Raw genomic sequence first — 20,372 nt, 5'->3', positions numbered from 1 at the left:
TCATGTAATATGAGGATACAAAATACTTGCTTTGCCAAACAATTTGTAACTAGAATTTTTTAAAATAAATTACAATAAAATAATAAATAATTTTACATATCTCACAGTGTTGAAGAGTTGAGGCAAATAGCCTTAAAGTCGTTGCAAACATTGAATGAGACTATAGTAAGGTGGGGGAATCTCTATGAGGAAAAAGCAAAGATGCAAGAGAAATGTAAATTATGTTTCATAGTTTCACTTGCTCTGCTACAAGCAGAATTCACTGTTTCGAAATCACAGGTAAATCATCCTTTCTTCCTTTGAGTAAAAATCTGTTGTTTGGAAAGTTAATATCAGCCAATTCTTTGTGAAATTTGCTAATTTGTGTTCCTTCTGGATACTTGCATAGGACACTCAGGAAATTGCCACTTTTTAGAAAGGTCTTTGTGGCAATGACAGTGAGACACACGTACAATCTAAAACTTTCTACACCGTGAAGTGAATCCAGGATAAAATTTTTACTTCACCCTCTGACACCATCTGAGTCATTTTGCATTCGAGGTAGAACCTCTGCTCTCGGAGCAGGCTGCCCTTCATGATGGCGGTGGATACAGGTGTCAATAACCAGAGTTTAATTTTTTTAAATGCATGCTGCCAGATGTGTTTTTAATTAACTGTGCTTCAAATGCAGCTTTGTTCCATTTTTTTTTTCTACATTTTTTCTTTTTGGAAAATAGAATTTTAATGGAGGATCATATTCTTTGTCCTCTGAGTAGTAGATTTTTTGTTGTAAGTGTAAGCTGAATTGGTTAAACTTTGAAAATAGGTCAGTGGATAGTGCAGTTTGTTTAAAGACCGAAGGACTCATTATCATCATCAGTTATCAGGACTCATTAGACATTGTGGTTAAGAGGTCTCACTCTTAAAACAAACTTGAAAGTTTTAAGCAATAATATGCTACTCCACAGTCAAAAATGTTGCATACTCATAACACTAAACAAAATTTGATTAAAACAAGTTCTATTAGTTGTTAAGGGACAAAATTCTCGGTCATTTCGATACAATTCAGTTTTTTTCATTTAAAGGGGAAAAATAAATTCATCCAGGTTGGTTTTTTGCAAACAATTAATATATTGTTATTTTTCAGTGTGTTAGAATAATCATCTGCCATTTAGCATGTTATGATGCAAATTTTAGTATAACCAAACCTGATGAGAAGTTTTCATTTAAATAAGGAAAACTGTATAAATAGCAATCAGTTTGAATATAGCCCATGATTTAAAACCATCTGTAGCTTACTTGTTTTGCCATGAAAGCTCTTTAGCACTTGTATGCATTTGCACGGTGTGTCCATCCTGGTTTGCACAGTGTGCAGCTGGCAGCACTGTTGGGTTTTTGTGTTTTCTTTCTGTACCAAGTAGTAACCACTACTTGGTATAAAATTTGACTAATTTAAAGAAAAAAAGAATGTGAGCCAAGAATTATGCTTACAATTACAGGTGCAGGTATAAAAAGTGTTCTCCTCTGTGTTACACTTTTAAGGGATGGAAATTAATGTAGCCAGCACCTAAGCGTGCATCCAACATGCATCTTGGCCCAGCAGGGTGCATGCAGAGGAACAGAGGCAGTCCCTCTGGGAATGACCACATTCCACTCTGCCCGTTCAGATGAGCAGCACTGGGACAGGCTTGTGTAACCTGACAATAAAGGGTGCTCGAGTGTCTTGTTGACTTTATCTGTACAAGCCCAGCCATTTGCAATTGGCTATTCAGGATTAGACTTCCACTGAGTGTGAAGTACAGCAAAACACCTGTGGCTTCTAATTAGTTTCCAGCGCAGGTTGCTTGATAGGAAAAAACCCTTTGCCTTTGTTGAAATGACAGTTTAGATTTCATTAGAGAACAATGCTTGCAAACTGCTTCTCTCAGTAATGTTCACTTCCTTCAAAGCAGCTTTTCTAATTAATGAAATCATTTGCTAATTCGTGTTCCATCTGGGTGCTTGTGTAGCTGCACAGGACACTCAGGAAATTGCCGGTTTTTAGAAATGCTTTTGTGGCAGTGAGACGTGTACAGCCTAAAACTGTTTCCACATTTCTGAGATGTGAATCTAGGATAAAATTTTTACTTCATTCTCAGATACCAGCTTATTCTTTTTGTATTTCACGGACCTTAGAGGCTCTGCTCTCGAAGCAGGCTGCCCTTGGTCCTGAGGTGGGTGCTAGTGCAAGTCCCTGTACCTGTGCTGGAGCACTGCTGATCTTGTGGGGACTGGCTGCAGGGACATGCACTCCCAATATAATGCTGGTGCACAAGGACTGCTGGTTTTTATGTAGTTATGAGACTGTAATTCAACTGGCTGTTTGTGTTCAGCAGAGAAGTCACAAATAAATCTTACTGCCCACCTGTGACACTTGAGTGCTGGGAACAGATTAACACTCTGGCTACAGTGAGCAGATTTTTAGTTGTTTGTGTTTCAGGTGTTTTGTCACTTTAGTTAATATTTAGTAGCTTCCTTAAAAAGCCTCTTTGTAGTGAATAGTACCTTATTTGGTTTTGTGCATACTCAAAAGATGCAATGGTGTTAGTCCTTGCAAAGTTTATTTTTTCTTTCATGTTCTTAAAGTATTTGAAAACATCAAAGCCTTTTTATGGCTTTTCATTTTATGGGCAGTCAGAATACCACAGGACAGCCAAAACTTGTATTGTTTTGGCTCTGCAGACATCTTCTTGACGGATTAAGGCTGTCAGCAGAATGTGTAAACACCATTTCCAGCTTTTTACATTGGTCACTAAAGTATCCTTAAGTGCAGCTCAGTCCTGCAAGACAAAGCCCTCAATCATATGACTGAATAATGGTCAGGGGCTTCTGTTAAAATGTTTTAATAATTTTGCAATTCACAGCAGTAAATCAATCCTCTTTCATTTGAGTCACAGTGATTGATCATCTCTATATAGCTAGTCCACTGACATACAAGAGTGCATTCACTTTAAACAGCATACACCTTCAAGTTAAGACAGTGTAATTATTTAAATAAAAATGTAGTTCTTCAGAAATTATAGTTCAATTGCAGCAGTTGTCTTACCAGGCCCTGTTCATTGTGCATATTGATGGATTTCTAGCTTCTACGGCTTCTCACACTGCAAAGAAGAATCTGCAAAGTTCCTGGAAATTTTGTGGAATATACAGCTTTATATGAACGGAATGATATCCTAATATAAACAAAACTCTTTGATTTCTCATGTTAATTTTATATTTTTTAAAGGAAAGAAGTAGGAGAGTGGGAAATTGTCTCCTCAGTTTTTCTTAAATGCTGAACTTTACAGCTTTTTGCCTAGTTTCAATGTTGTTATTTGGGGATATTTGTTTTGGTTTTGTTTTTGTGGTGTTTGTTTTTTTGGTTTTTTGGGGTTTTTTTGTCCTTTCATCACCTGGAAGGAAGCCCTTCAGTGAATTCTAAGTCTGCTCTAAGTCTGTTCAAGGAAAAACTAAGTATCTGGTTGCCCACCTTACTGTCTTGGCAGGGCTAGGCTGGTGCCTTGTCATAGGTGCAGAGCTGGAAGTGATGAATGAAATAACAAATAGATCACTTTCCATAACTTATTTAGATAAAGAGCTTATGATAAAGATATGGTTCTTGCAGAGTTTGAGGGGGAAAAAAAAAAAGAATGTCCTGTAAAAGACCCCAAACAACTGTATCTATTCTCCTCCACATTTTTCATATTTTATAAGAATTTAATTTTGTCTTTAGAAAGCCTAAAATTTTAAAAGCTTGTACTGCATAATGCATTGACATAGCAAAGCTGTGAACATGAACTACTGATTTAAAATATGAATGTATTCTTACAAATAGTTTCTTTACCAATAAAATATTTTTTCAAACGAGAGTGCCTTTTGACATGTATTTCAGTAGTAACAATGGCAGGTGAGGCCGTGCATCTTCTCCTCTTTGTGCCTACCTGTGCGTACCTCATCCATCACGGTAGTATTTGGGGTTCAGCAGTATTCTAAGGGGAGAAAACAGACCTGCCTTAAAAAAAAAAAAAAAAAATAAGCTTTTCACATCTTATTTTCGGATTGGACCAATTCCTCACTCCTCTTCATTTGTGCTGAAAAGACAGAAGGGATGTGAGACGTAGCAGCAATAAGCAGCCTGTTGTAGGACCTGCTAGAAGTTGCTGATTGAACAAAGCCTGATTATGCTTGAAAATAAGTAATTTTGTCCTGTGAAAGAGCATTAGAAAATGAGTACAGAAAAGTATTTAGAAGAATACATACATCAAAAACTATTGTATGTGAGTAAAATGCCTTTTCCCAAGCATATTTGTTGTGTATCCCAAGCTGGTCTCCACCATGATAAAATACTCTCATGGATAGGAAAATTAAGAATTTAATTCCCTTGTATAAAAAATCTGGCTAAGAGTTGGTTGTTCTAAATTCGTGTGATGATGTTTTCTACTTATGCACACTCAGTTGAGCCCATCATTCAGCATTTCTAGTGAGCTTTTAGAGGAGAAAAGCAGACGAGAAAGGTTAAATGTTTGGAAGGGTCATGTTACTGTCCTTAAGTTATCAACAGAATTTAGATGTAAAATTGCAGAAGACGGGTTCAAAAGAAAAGTGTGATTGATGCAGACAGGAATAGTCTGTGGAAAAATGTCATAAAATTATATTCATTTTACCTAAGTTGTTCTGATAAAAGGTGAAAAGAGAATCAATTTCTTAGCTTTTAAGTTCTTTGCAGTTTTATGGAAAATGTAAAACCTCATTTCTGGGAGATGTCTGAAATCTCATGGAATCTCATTCTCTATCTGATGAAAAGTGTGTTTTGAAACATCTGACTTTATAAGCGTTCCGTGAGAGAGGAACCACTGTGCTAGGGTCACATTTTCACTTTAATCTTAACTTCCTTTTAACCTAAGATTTGACATTAAATAAAATTAAAATTTAAGCCCTCTTTTGAGGGGAAATATTTAAATCTGAAACTATTGAAATGGGATACGTCAAGAGCAGTGGAAGCCTCCCATCCCTTTTTGCTTTGAGGAAACAAAATCCAAAAAAACAGCCAACCAGACAACAACAATAACCAATAACCAACACATAACATCCTCTCCTCTCCAAACAAACATAAATCACCAAACACAAGAACCCCAAATTTGTCAGGTTTTCAGTTTGAGTCAGTATTTCAGTTCAAACTGTAGGACTTCCTGGGAATTTTGAGGAACCATGAAAAAATGGTTCTGTAAAAAAATTCTTTCAAGAAGACCTACTAAGGATTAATTGGGGGAAAATGAGATTGCTGAAAATTGCTGATATTGTAAGTTTTTCAGTGAAACTCCATTGGCTGTTGCTTCCATGCTATATGGCCACTTGGCCTGCAACCCACCATTCTCTTGCCGTTCTGCCCATCATCAATGTTTAAAAAATGCAACTCTGGGATCAGATCCTCAAGCAAGCTTTGTAGCACACTGGCCTTTATGTTTAGCAAACGAGAAAAAAGGAATTAATAGGAATAGTTGCTGTTGATGGGATGGTGGGTGTCCCTTGTTCTGCATGCTCTGTTAACCCAAATTGAGCAGTGTATTTTGTGTTAGGGGTGTTGGCTTTGTCAGGTGCCTGCTCATGAGCAGTGCTCATCCCCATCATCCACCTTTGTAGTTAACTTAGGCATGTGGATTTTGTGTTTGGTAGAAAATGCACGGTGGAGCCCTGCATAAATGAAACAAGAAGGAAAATAAAATAGCACTTGGAAAATACTGTTTTGAGAAACTGCCAATGCATACAACTGTCATCATTAAACAACACTGAAAAAAAGATATGAATTCTGAAGTCAGCTGAAAGTCAAAAAATCTGCAAAGTAACTGGAAATTAAGTGGCTGAGCAAAAGTCGTTGCAGTGGTTGTAAGAGAAGTTCTTGCTGGATGGTGATGGTGTGGAACAGGCCCTTTTGTTACTGTCTTTTTAAAAAAAGTATGCTTTAAAAAGCAGTAGAACTGTATTTTAAATAAGGAGCCTTCAGTTTTAACTTCTTCAATGTCTGATTTTTTTTTTTTTTAATTTTTTATTTTTTTTTTTTAGATCTTTATGGTTATGGCAAAATCTCTGATCAGCCTGTGGTATAATGGACTACCAGTTGGATGATACACAGTCGTCTGAAACATGATATATACTGCTCCTCTTCCGTGTCCATGGTGAGTTTTGCTTCTGTACATATCTATTAAATACTTCAGAGAAGGAACTAAAAGTTTTCATTGGCCCACATTGGATATCGTTTCCATTGTTTTCACGTGGATTAACCTAGAGTTGTCAATGTACTGAATACATAACCCATTCCTTTTTTGTAAGATGTTTGAAAATGTTTTAAAAACTTAAGATCAAAAAATAACTGTCTAGAACTTTTCTCTTTTTGGATGATTTTAGAGCTGTGCAAAAATCCTGATACACAACTTGAAATGTTTTTCCATTCAGCTTGAAAGCCTCTTCATCTTCATTTAGTGTGTCTTAGTTCAAATTAGATTCCAACCAAATGTTCTTTTTCTTCAGACATGTACCACAATATATTTAAGAATAAAATAACTATAACTGTGTTACAAATATACTATAAAACACAGGTAAAAAAATTAATTTGAGAAAATATTTGTAAATAATTTTTCAGTTTTATTTTTGCACTGCTTCTCAGTTTTGTGCCTACAATTAATCTGATTATAGTATCTGTGAGCACTGTTAAGTACTGTATAATCAATAACACTGAAAGCAAGGCTTCTCATATTATAACTGAATTATTGCTTCTGTGTCCAGACATACAATAACGAGATCCAAAACCCTCATTGTTCATTTGGCTAAATGCATTGACAAACCAAATTTGGGTATCAAAACGTTCCAGTGACTACTCCTTAACACCAGAAACTGCAGCCCAGTCTCCTCTGCAAAAATCAGGTTAAGCAACTGAGGGTAAAATCCTCTCTCTTCACTCTTCTCCTTTTCACGGGTTTAGATATGGCTCTTATGCCAGAGTTTGATTATGAATGATACTGAATTGTCTGGAATAGTTGCTTAGCCACTGTTAAAATTTGCCTGTAAATGTTTGTTACCCTAAGTTTGTGTCTAGTGTTCAGGTTAAAAAAGATATGATGTGAAAGGTATCTTTCTTTTTTTGTTCCAGATTCCAGAGTTCTTAGAGGCATGCAGAAGTAGTGAAAAAAGTAAAGAAAATAGAAGAGGCAAATACTAATTTGCCTAATGCTGTAACGGATTTAGTCAAGGCTCTTCTTATTATATGCTTAAGTACTGTAATGAACTAAGAAGCAATGCCGTTTCTAGAGGTGTGTTTGCACTTGATAATAGAAAGATGTGTTTAAATATCCCATGTAAGTGGATAGAGATACTTACCAAGAAAACTGGTTACTATTATTTTTGGTGAAAATGGGTATTTACACAGAGAAATGGGCAGCAATATAGCACATTTTCTCATCCTGTGGAGGGCATTTTCTGCCACTTCTCTGTTACCAATTTCAGCTTTACATTTCAAATTATGTCTCCCAGGTAGTAACCATACAACTCTGAAACCAGGGAGCCAGATAAATAGCAAAGACAGCATCACCTTGCTTGTTTCCACCTGCAAATTTTTGAGGGGAAAAACCTGATATTGTTTGATGGATTATTGACCACCTGTTGATTCTACAAGGCATAGCTCTGGGTATTTATTGAGTTCTGCAGTGTTATCTAACCAGGCTTTGTATTTGCCAAATTAGCAGATTTGCTTCAAAGACTTGACCTTTTCTTTTCTCTTTTTCCTTATCAGCAATATGCCATACATTTCTGAGCCTGTTTTTGCATCCTGAGTGTGCACTGACTCATCATGAAATCAGGGCTTTGTGACAAGTCTGACAGAAGAACTAGCTTCTTTAAACAGAGAAAACTGTCTATCCCATGTGTGTAAATACTGCAGGATTATGTCTCCTTTTGCAGAGGTCTGCTACACTACATTTTACTGCATTTATTCCCTGTGTCCACCAGCAGGAGAACAAAATCCATTCCAATCCACAGTGTTTCCACTGAGGCCAGATTAAAAAAAAAAAAAAAAAAGTGTGATAACATCTTAAATTGTTTAAGAAATGTCATTGTACATTGTCCTGACAATTAAAAAACCACTGCTTTGGCATTCTTAATTGTTAGAAGCGTTCCTCTTTGCAGTCAAAATCTTCAAGCAAAGAGGATGTGCCATGTGTAAGGGCATCCTCATCCTCCTCTCACTTCTGTACCCACTCGAGGCTCACACAGGCCCTCAAATGGCCAATCAGTTACTCCACTGCTTCTTTCTAACCAGAGAAAGCTGAGGTGGGCATCAGGAAGTAAACTGAATGCCATCACACAGGACATGAAACCTAGAGGATTTTCTACTATTCCCACAGTAGCTTGCAGAATGATATCTAGAGGATAAGTAAGCTTTGCTCATCAAATTCAAACCCTACAAGAGAAGAAACAATATTCAAGCAGTAGTATATACTTAAAATCTGTAAAATAATAATGGCAATAATATTTCTAGCTTGTTCCCAAATCCTATGCCCCATTAGATAGACCAGGGAAGCCTATTACAGAAAGGTGTGTTAAGATACTTAAGTCAGGCTTTTAGAGGACACAGTGGGATTTGAGAACTTGTGTGAAAAGGAAATAGAATCTCTTACAAGGAAGAAGTACTGGAAATGCAAAATTGCACATCAGCCTGTAGTTGAGTGCTTTCTGATGTTCATTCTGCTTTGGACCAACTGATACCAACTTTGGTGGGGTTTTTTTGGTTGCTGGAAAGCACTGAGATTTAAAAAAACCCCCAACGAACCAAACCCCAAACAACAAAAAATAAACCAAAACCAAACAACAATAAATAAAAAGTGTAAATCTTAATTGTCTGCTATATATTGAGAAATTTCATATGGTATTTTAATATTGAAAGGATTTTTTTAAAAGATATTCAATATGCAAAGTCAGCACAGGATGAAAAATAAGTCATAGAGAACAAAAGCCAGGTGCTATTTAGGAGGTGTTTATGGTAATTGAAAAGGGAATATATAAAACACTAAAGGTGAGGACATCTACAAACAAGATAAGTGGTTCAGGCCCTATGTTAAGTTACAAGAATAACAAAGGAATTCTTAGTATGGAGTTGCCTTCACTTACTTGGAAGACTGAATAATTCTAGAAAGATCAATTGAAAAAATATAGCAGGTATGCCTAATATTTACCAGCTGTATTTTCTGAGTGTTATATTGTATGGACAACCACTTGAAGAAACAACATCAGCAGCTGCTAAGATTTCCATTCTATTACCTGACTTAAAAACAAAAAAGGAAAAGAAAAGAAAGAAGGAAAAAAAGGCAATGAGAAGAAAACATAGAAAAAGTCTAGACCTGTATCTTAGTTTCTCAACCCAAAACAATCTGTCAAAAATCATGTACTGAAACCTCCTGTACCAACACTGAACAGTGGAAGCTTGCATTTTGTCTGGTTCTGCTTCTGAACTCTTGATTCATCTTCTCTGTACTGGATGCTCCTCACAATTTACAAAGGGTGTTGTAAATGCACTGCTTCATTTTAACTGTAAAGCATCATTAATAAGCACTAAAACCAATTTTTGTTATTTCCATTGCTTTATGCCTATTGTGGAAATACTCAGGGTTCTCTAGACTGCCATTGGTCTTGCTTAGAGCATTGCTCCATCAGAGTTCACACAGGTGGATTCAGTGGACCTGGGTCCATCCATGCCACCTGCTAGTAGGGCTGTCCGAACACATCACAGCCTTTGTTTGGATGACAGAGTAAATGGCATGGCAGGTATACTGGAAGAATCAAAATGAAGCATATTATTTATGAAAGTAATCACAGTCCTTCTGAGATATATCCTGAACTGGGGTTCCTGCAGCTAATAGACAGAAACAAAGAAATAATGTTAACATTTATCTTGAAAACTTCTGGTTTGGGTGAATTTAAACTCGTGATGCTTCAGTACATTCAAATAAAGTAAGAACTCCCCTTTGCCCTTTTCCTTTTGTTTCCCTCCACCTTTATGTACTTCATTTTCAAGCTGATGTTGTGATACTGAAGGACTGCACTATGTCAAGGGTCTTGAATAAATTATGTCATACAAGCTTTGAAAGCTGCTGAGAAACCAGCCTCAAGGTTAGGTATTGGTTAAAGAAAGGCCTGATAACTGAAGAGGCATTGCTGCTGATGTGCTTTGTTCTAATGATTTTCTATTAGTAGGGAGTCTTGATTAATGATTCTCTATCAGCATGTCCTGATAAATGTGCTAGTCAATGAATCAATGTGTCATTTCATTTTCTCTTAAAGAGCGTCTTAACATGAGTGTGATAGGAATTGGCTTTAAATTGCCAATGCTGCAAGCAATTTCTTTATCTGAATGGAGAAAATATTTTCACTTTCTAAAGTTTTGAATTACTGCATATTTTTCTTCTGAATTAATGAATTATTTGTACCAAGTAACTACTTCTGTGAGCTTTTTGCATTTAAAAAAAATAGTAACTTTTTATAACTGCTTGGAATCAGAAGTGGTTCTGTGGTAATGTTACTGTTGTGCTTAAATTCTATACTCTTCTAACTGCATCAGGCTCTTAAAAAAAAAGCTGTGTCTACAGCTTGATCAAGCTTGCTTGAAAATATATTCAATGTATTAATATTTAATTTTTAGCTTTTCTACTGTGCTACTGTAAAAAAGCAACAGCAGCCATTTTCTACAAAAGACTAAGAGCTTGCCAGTTTTGTTAGGGTAAAAAAAACCACAGGCAAACACTACTAAACTGTTGGTTTGGTTTATTTTTGTCATTAGAATATTAATCTAGTTTGGTTTGTTTTGGTTTTGGCTTTTTTTCTCATTAAAAATAATACAAGAATATATTGAGTGCTTAAGATCTGTTTGAGTGGGTTTTTTTGGTTTTTTTTTTTAATACTCCTGCTATGAAGGTAAAGTTTCCAATGGGTAACCAAGATGTAGTACAGAATTTGCAGAACTACCCAACCCATTATCAGTTTTATAGGGGAGCATCCTGGCAAGCTGGAGGTGTTTAAATGGTGTGTGATCAAGCAGTGCTGTATCGGCGATGAACTGCTCGTGGTGCCCAAGCAGCAGCACCTCCTCTCCTCAAAGTTAAGCTTTGTGGAGCTGCATGAAATTAGTTCAACCAACTCAGTGAGATACCATTTTGAAGGGAGAGGTGGAATATTTTAGACAATCTGTAACTGAGTTTACTGCTTTGTGTTCTCACACTGGCATGCTCACAGCACTGAAATACATGTCCAGATGATCTGGCCAACATCACTTTTGTCCAAGTCTGGAGGCCAGGAGATGCCAGCAGCTGCATCCTCACCACCTCTCTTGGGTTCTTCTTGGTGGTAACAGATGAGTTCTAGGGATTCACCAAAGAATTTTTCTTACTTCAGCCTCTGTAAATGCTAGGCAAATCTGCTGCCAGATGTTCTCCTTTCATGTTTCTCAAGGCATCACTGCATGTTGTGTCACCTCTCCTGCCTGCTTGCACTTCTGACTCTTACAGCAGCCTGGTTTACAGTGTAATCAATTACACAGTTTTAATTCTGGATACCTAGCTTGAGAAGATACGCTAACTGCTTACTAGAAAAGTTGAGGACCTAAAAATTACCTAGAATTAATCACCTAAAAATACGCCTAGAAAGTGGAACTTTATTTCTTCTGAAGAAAAGCTAAATATATAAATCTCTTATATGGTGGACATTGACTGTTGGAATCGGGCAGTGCTTCTAATATCCCTGAAACACCTGAGTTTGATAACTCCCAGGTTTGTCACAGAAGTGATTCAAAGTATGCTGCTTAAAGCAATCCATTTTTTTTTTCTTTTTTCTTTCATTTATAGCAGGTAGAGTTCCTTTCTGAAGGCTTATTATTTTGAAGCTTTGGAGGTTTATGTTATATAAATAGAAATGTTGGAAATAGCTTTTTATATAAGCATAATTCTGAAATAAATAATATGATAATGAGATATTTAAAACCATGTGACTACAACTGTGGCAGAGGAAAGCAAGCCTTTAATAATCAGAGTAAAGTAATCATAGTTAGTAGAAACTGTTTTAAAAAAACTGAATTCCTTTTTTTTTTCCCTCAATCATCTAAATAATTAGAATACTTAAGAGTATTTGTAAGACCTGGGGACATGGTGGCTATAAGGCTCTCAGGAGGGCTCCTCCCACTCCTGGCAGGACCACTGCCCACCCAGATGAGGGCAGATGTGGCTTCTGCCCTTGCCAGGGCTCCTGCCTCTCTCTTCCACACCTGGTCCCTACTCATGCTGGGGGTTATTCTGTGATATGAACCCACCTCTATACCTGGGGTAGGACATAAGGTTTTTGTTGGCTTAAACCTCGAGAGTGTGAACATCTTCCCAGCTAGAGACACTGCCATCAGCTAAGTTAGCACTCCGCCTAATTTACTGTCAGTTGTTGCCTCTTGTGCAATCAGCAGGTCACCAATGAAACTAGTGAAAAATATAGGCTGCTGAAATTCACCTTTACAATGAGGTAAGAATTAATTTTTCATTTCATATTCATTCATATGTCAGTATACCAATGTTGTTGTATAGTTTACCTAATAGCAGAGAATACTTTTAAATACATGTACTCAAATTAAGCATAATATCTTAAGACTAATGTGAAAAGCGCCTTTGCAAGGCACAATGTGGAAAACAGGTAAGAATCACTGCAGTTCTGTGATTTCCAACTGATCAAATGGATATGGTATCTACATCTCCTCTAACTGACTGTTCCTGTACCCAGCATCAGCAATACCAAAAATGGCAGAAAGAAGAAACTGGTAGCAAAGATAGATTTTCTGATAAGCAATTTCTCAGCTCAGGGAAGAAGATCTAGGCATTTGAAAAACTAATTAAGTGCTTGAGAAGGGGAGGAATGAGATTCATAAGTTTAATTCATGCTGTTACAACAGGCATCCAGAGTTCAATTTTGCATTCATTGCTTTCAGATGAGGTTTGTATTAAATCTGAGCAAATTTATTCAGAAATTTATGTAAGGCTCAGGTTTTTCTTTTTCTTTTTTCTTTTTTTGTTGCTTTCATTGAAAGCATCTAAATATTGGCAATTTGATTAGCTTGGATAGAACTACCTAAATGAGATCAAAACTATATCAGTGCACTTTTTCACAGGTACAGCAGTCATACTTTCTGATAGAATTACTAGTGTTTGTAGATAATGTTCACCTTTTTAGACTCACTGGTTTCAGTGAAATGCTCTTTGATATCCTTCTTTACTAGAAAATTAACAAAGTTGGGGTAAACCAGCTCAAATCTTGAAAACTTTAAGGAGTGTCTTTTGTAGTGTTGCTTTTGACAAAAGTATCTTTGGTATCCTTCTCTGCTTTTTGTAAAACACTGTAATACTTTATCTTATTAGCTTTCCTCTCATTTTATTTCCTTTTTTATTATACAGCCTTCTTGAGCTTTACATAAACATGTCTTCTGACTGTATTTTATGTGAATTGAGTGCATTTTTCAGCAGTTTGTAGCTACTAATTTGGACTATATGTTTCTGTGTATAAGCATTACTCTTGGGAAAGTTTAATTTTTCTGCTACATCATTTGCTTAAATGAGGCAATAAATAGATTTAGTATCAAAAGTAGTTCTTTTCCATGCTAATATGGAAACAATTTAGAGACTTCAGAATATTGGTTTGGAATGATTGGTACCAATGTCTTAGTGAGACATGATATTCATTATTCTAAAAATTAACTTATGCTGTTATATCTTAATTTCATTTCTTGTGTGTCATTAACTGATGTATTTTTTTGTATGGTGTGTGTATATATATAAAAATGTGTACATAAATAAAAAGATGAAATAATAGTTTAAATTATACAGAGGCACTTAAAAATGAAGTTGTTTGGGTGGAAAAAAAAGAGGAGAAGAGCAAACTTGGAAAATAATTTTCATTTAAAATTATGTGGGGTTTTTTTTAATTGCACACTTTATCTGAAATCTGAATCCATTACTGTGTATCTCTTTTTACTCAGTTCTTTACAATAAAGGTGGGATTGACCTGGTGTTTCTAAGTTGTCCATGGGGAGAGGCAGGCAACTTCAGAAGGCAATTCTTGTCTTACATCTGTCTCAGATACTTACCATAGAAGGGGATATATTACTCTCTGGGTAATTCTTTGTGCATGCAATATTGTTATTTCTTATTTTAAAAAACAAGGCCAAGATAAGCCATGCTTCCTGTAGTTCATTTTATTTTGTTGGAGCTGCAGTAATTGCATCTCTGGAGCAACCACGCTTGTTCAAATGGATTGTACATTTTAAGTACGTAAGAGGTGTCTCAAAATGATAGAACTCAATGGTTTGACATTCACGGAAATAACACACTTTCCATTTTGCATGCTACCTGATGCATTTTTTATATATAAACAGAATGTTAAATTTATTAAAACTAGGAGTTTGTTTAAATTTAAAAAAAAAGAGAAGTAAGACTTTTTGAACCATTTTCTACTTGTTACTGGAAAGTATTTGCTCATATGTAGTAGACAGTCTTAATTTCCTCTTCTAAGTGAAATGGATGTTTTGATGCTCTGTTACATAGTCAATGCTTCAGCAGAGCAATGTGGGCATTTTAGTGGTGTGGAAATTACTTCCTATTGGAGTATATATAGCTCTTTTCAGGACTTAATACTTACAGCCCAAGTCTCACCTTCAGCCAAGTGAACTTAATGGCCTGACTCCATTATACAAGACTTTCTTGTGTAGTTCTAAGTAATCAATGCCACACTTTAAAGCTGAAGCATTTTGAGTGAGAGATAACACTAAGGTTTAACGATTTGAACTGATAAAACAAACTGTGTCAATTTGGGTTATCAACCAGATTTCAGCTTGTATTATATCTTTTGTTATAACCTTTTTATAATAATTTCAATTATGTAGTCTCTCATTCTCTAATTCTTCCTCTAAGCTGTTCTGTTGCTTGGCTGTGGTGAGCAGCTGCTGTGTCCCCTCCTCCAGGTGGCTTTGCTTCAAATGCCTGGAAAAAATTATTCCGTTTAGAAATAGGTAACACCACAGATACTTAAAATATCTCATGGTCCACCTTTTCCTGCCTGAAAGATTGTTGATATTTTGTCTTTGCAACATTAGAAAAAGGAGAGATCATTTTTTTATGTTAGGAAAATAATTTTATTGCTTTATATGCTGCCCAGCTACACAGCTATGAAAGAGTTGCTCAAAGCTTTTGAGAAGAGAGGAATTGTGGGTGTGATTATACTTCGGGGAGAGGAAGTGAAGGACCTGCCTCAAAGTGATAAATCCGGTGAGAATTGAGGCATCAAACTTTCCAACAACAGCCTGAAGCAACACATTAGCATCTACAGCAGGTGATGGCAATGAGTCTGAAAAGCTCAGATTAAATGAATTCAGGTGTTGGTGTTAGAAAATCTGGTCTCTAAAGAGTAGTTACTATGGGAAGTTGTTCTTGCCAAAAGAGATTTGGAGGTAATTTAAATTGCAGTGCAAGTGAACTTTATGTTGACTCCAAGCAAGGCCATAAAATAATCATGTGCATGTGAGTCAGCTGTGGAGCAGGAATACTCACAGAATTTCTTTTGTTTGGCAGATATACATACTTGAGCTGATTCAAGCACAATTTCACCATATTTGTTAAAGTTCTAATACAGATTTTTAAAACCAGAAGAACTAGACCTTGGGAGAAATGATTCACAAGGGGTGATTTAATTTCCGTGTTTTGGATGAACAGGATGACTGCACATGGGGTGACATCATCCAGTGCTCCCAGTCTTTGTGGGTGACAGAGGTGGAAGAAAGGAGCATGTAACTGCACGGCTATCCGTGGGAGGGCTGTGTCATTGTTATTTCAGAAGATAAATAACGCTGTCATATTATCATCACCTCAGTGAATATTACGAGACTGCTAACACTGACTTCCCCCTCTATTTGGTTAAAGAAAGCTATAAACCTTGCTTGTAAACTGTTTTATGCAGCTGCTTTTTTACCACGTTTTTGTGAGCCATATCATTGTTGACAGAGTTTTTGATTATGTTTGACTTTTATTTTTGCTCCCAGTGTTCTACGCATTTTAGATTGAATTCATGATTATACGGTGTGTGATTACTGATAAGATCCTAACTATTTGAAGGACTGAAATAAAGCTCTTTCACTTTTCCTGTCCTTTTCATCTCCCTTCACTTAAATTTGTCACGTAGGAGAAGAAAGTCAAAGCAAGACACCAATATTCTTGTGCAAATTGGTCACTATCTGGTTATTCTGCTGCAAGGAATGCTTTAGTTCAAAGGTGTTGATACAACACTCCTAAAAAGGTGCCTGTGCTTCGTCTGGACTAAATTATTGGAAGAATTGATCACTTCTCAGACTTGATGAACTATAGAGCTATAATATTTCTTTCAAATTCTCTAGTTTACCCTTAAGGTTTCATTTTCCTGATGTGAGAGGTGAAAAATCAACTAAGACGAGAAATGATTTTGTGATTGACTATTCCAGCCAGGAAAAGCATTGAATCACCAGACTTGAGAAGAGCTCAGTCCACACTGCAGCTGAATGTGCTCCCCATTTCCCTCCTCCCCTGTCTGAGCCCCAGGCAGCACAGAGGTTACTATCTCAGCAGTATTTTGCCCATGCCTACCCATTCATTAGGAACTGTGAGTTTCCAGGAAGATTTTGAAAACAGAGGTTTTTGTAAGTTTCCCATGTTCACGTTAATTTTTTGCAGTGTCCTAAAATAACATTAAAATCTGTGAATGATTTTCTTGCCACAGTAATGAAATCCACACTGCTTTTCCAATACATTAACTGTAAAACTCTCTTGTTTTTCCCAGAGAGGGTTTTTGTGTTATGTCAGTTAAAAACCAATAAACCATCACCTTTACCCCACCCTCGCCCATTTAGTATTGGTGGGGATTCCAGTGTAATGAACCATTATCCATGATTAACTGATACATCTGGGTGAATCTTCATGTGCCACCCAGATCACGTGAGGAATTGTATTAAGCATGAGAAGTAAGAGCTTCAAAGTGCTTCTATTTTGGTAAAAGAATGTGGCTTCCAAATATGTGAGCACTTCTCTGTTGGCTCAACCCACCTCATTTCAGAGATCATACTCCCCTGACTCTACTGAGAGTGGAGTTGCTGTGCCCTGGCACAAGCTTGGTAGGAAAAGTCTGTCATTGTTTCAGAGGGTCTCAAGGTGCAGGAAAATGGAAGGAACAGGCATTTGAGGAAACAAAAGGCAAAGATAAAACAGGGCTGGCTATCATGAAACTGTAACTGCCCAGCAGAAGCTGACACTGAGGTTCCAAAGGCAAGCCCCATGGCTTAGTTTTATTTTATGACTTCAGGACTTGTAGCTGTTCATAGGTGAGAAAATGAAGTTAAAAATTTATTTAAAAGATAGAGAAGCCACCTTTTTCAAGAGGTTACTTCACTTTTGTGATATCCACAGGAAGTTTGTAAGAGCTCTTTTGTAGTGTCTTAAATTTTGGCAGATCCCTGAGATCTGGGGAAAACAAGTGTCTCACTGTGATAAGTGATAACCTAGCATTATGTCTTACGTTTTTACTGCAGTTATGGGGCTTGTTCTCTACTTATGGATACCTTAAAATACATAATCCAGGAAAAGAATAGGTGAGAATAATTTTAAACGTCTGTGACAGTGGAAAAAACGTGCAAATCAGTTCAGTTGCTCGTTTGTGTGCTCTTGTACATACTGGAGGTATAAATAGAGTAGAAATCAGGTATAAAGGGAGGAGGGAGGAGTGTTTCTTCGGAAATCTCTTTCTTAGAAAGTAGGTAAAGCAGCTTCTGGATGTTTTGTTTATGAGGGAAAGGGCAAAATGAAAATAATTTACTAGCAATGCTTGAGAGCTGTCACCATCTCCTCTCTGATGGAGTGCAGATAACAGTAAGTGGTGTGTTAGGGTACAAGTTAAATTAGCGGTATTAATTAGCTGTCTGAGCTCTCCATTGTTTTTGCTGCTGTGAGTCTTTTCTAGACACATCTTGTGGGTCATACCAAATACGAACAAAGCAGGTGACTCTATATATATTTACTTATCTCTGGTTTATAAGTACTTGCTCAAATGTGCAAACTGTTCTGATTAACTCCTCTTGGTTAATCTGGTGTAGAGTGGTGGTAGTTGTCTCAACTTCTTTGTACTTCACTGTGGAGATTTTATCATTTACTTTAATTCGAAAAGGCAAAGTTAAAGTATGTGAACTAATATCAACTGGTAAGGAGTGATTTTCAGGACTTCAAACAGAGGAGAAACTGGCAGTGTATCAAACGATCTATAAACTCATCAAATTTAGATCAAGTGGAGTGTGTTGATGTTTTTGAATTATGCTGCAATTCAGCTTTTCCTTTAGTAAAAGTCTGTAAATATGTTCCTTATAATTTTTTTTTTCAAACCATGTCTAGTCTGATCTGATCTAAAATGATCTTTTAAAATCAGGTCAGGAGAACAGTTACTAACCTTAGTAAGGTGTTTTGGACTGTCTTGGTCAGTTGAAAATCAGTTTGGAAGTAACCTTTATTTGTAGAAATGGACTATGGCTTGCAGAAGGAATTACAGCAATGTGTAATGGAAGGTATGATACAACATCTAGCATTTGCTTGTGTCGACGTGTGATGAAGTCTCTTCCTGTCCCAGCACTAGCAGCACGAAAGCAGTTGGTTTCATCAGCTGTGATACTGACATGGTTAGTTTTCTTTGCTTAGCCCACCATCTCCTTGTTTTTCATCAGAGGTTGGAGCTAGCGGGTGTGCCTGCCCAAAATCTGATTCCACGCTGCAGTGGGGGGTACTCAGCAGCTGTGCCACATAGCAGGACGGAAAGCCAGTCCTGAGCTGTGCCATGCCAGTGTAGCTTAATGCAATGCTACAACAAAAGCATTTAAATGGTGCCTAGAAGGCTTGATTTGTAACCTGACTTTCTGCAGGGGAGCCTGGGCTGTGTCTCCCAGGCATTGGCAGGTGCAGTGCAGAGGGGATGTTGTCCAGACTTAGCACTGCTCTCCAGCACAGCTCCTGTCCCCCTGTTTGCTGGTAAGGCCTGACCACTTGTGTCCCTCACTCCTGAGCTCATTCAGCAGTAGCAGCATTTTTTGTAAGTCTGATCTGGCTTGGGTTTGTTTCCTGTTTGTAGTCAGTGATTTGACAAAATAAAAGGTTAAATTGATGACCAAATGAGGTTTAAAGTGGGCTTCAACCTGAATAGAAATTCACCTTTATTTTTTCTGATTTTCTTTTAATGGACCTCTTCAGTATTTACTTAGTTCTGACTTGATCAAGTCTTTGCTTTATCTTTGCTTCTGCTTTTATACAGAAAGAGATAGCAGTCTTTGTTTTTTCCCTTATTTATGTATCTAAACTGGTTATTGCTTAGTTTGTTTCTACTAGTCATTTTTCAGACTGTTTTGGCTTTTGTTGAGGTGCTGATTTAGGGTGGGTTTGTTGGTTGTTTTGGTTTGGTTTTTTTTTTTCCTTAATGAAGAACAACACTCATTAAATGAAGGAGTAATTTTATAAATTATGTATAAATGTAGTTTAGGAGTTAGAAGAGAAGCTCTTCATCATTAGTGCAATTGAATTATGCAGAAAACTCTGAAATATAAATAATGAATTTATTAAATGAGTCATATGACCCTTTGCTATTATGCACCTGAGTATCTGAAGCTCACCTTGCTAGATCTGTATATGTGCCGACCGTGGTTCACAGGTGGCTTTTAGGAGTGTACCTGCTTCAGTAATTTATCAGAGACCAGTGAGACAGGATGGCATAGCAATGCAACAGAACTGATTCATTGTCAGCCAAGTCAAATCACATCCAAAGAACAGCATTATTTATCCATATGGGATCCCCCTTAAAACAAGAAAATATAGAACTTCCCATCTGCAGCTCTTTTACAGAGCAGCCTCTGGCATCAGGAAAAGCAGAATGGGTAGTGTGGTGTCTCAAACTGAGTCTTTTTCTACAGGCTGTCAGGATTTAGTAATCTAATCTGTTGGGTTGGTGAGAACTGATGGAGTTAAGCACTATAGGGTGAGGCAAGAAAAAAGTTATAAACAGAGGTCTCACAGCACTGGGCAAGTCTATTGAAATCATTCTTCTGAACAGTGTACGTCACAGCTGCCATAGTGACAGTGTTTCAGCACCTGAAAGGCATTTGAAGTGTCTTGGCATGGGGGAAAAAAAAAAAAAGAACAGCTATAGATGTTAAAAAGGACGATGTTAAAATATTTTTTTTTTTTTTTTCTCAGTGATTTGAAGTATTTTGCATCTGACAACAACCTTCACTGAAGGGTTGTTAAAGATTGGAACAG

General features: G+C 36.8%; 1 protein-coding gene across 2 annotated transcripts in view; it reads left to right on the top strand.

Moving 5' to 3' along the window:
- CHRM3 (cholinergic receptor muscarinic 3) overlaps positions 1 to 20,372 on the top strand; it is a 265,214-nt gene that overhangs the window by 76,914 nt on the left and 167,928 nt on the right. For both annotated transcript variants that reach the window (XM_048299138.1, XM_048299139.1), the window contains one exon: positions 6,058 to 6,170. The gene's annotated coding sequence lies outside the window, so the exon portion shown is untranslated. The remainder of the gene's footprint in view (positions 1 to 6,057; positions 6,171 to 20,372) is intronic.

The sequence above is a fragment of the Corvus hawaiiensis genome, chromosome 3 (genome assembly GCF_020740725.1).
Source record: "Corvus hawaiiensis isolate bCorHaw1 chromosome 3, bCorHaw1.pri.cur, whole genome shotgun sequence".
NCBI classification, from domain to species: domain Eukaryota; kingdom Metazoa; phylum Chordata; class Aves; order Passeriformes; family Corvidae; genus Corvus; species Corvus hawaiiensis.
The sequence above is the reverse complement of the archived record's forward strand: the minus strand, read 5'-3'. Positions and strand labels throughout refer to the sequence as shown.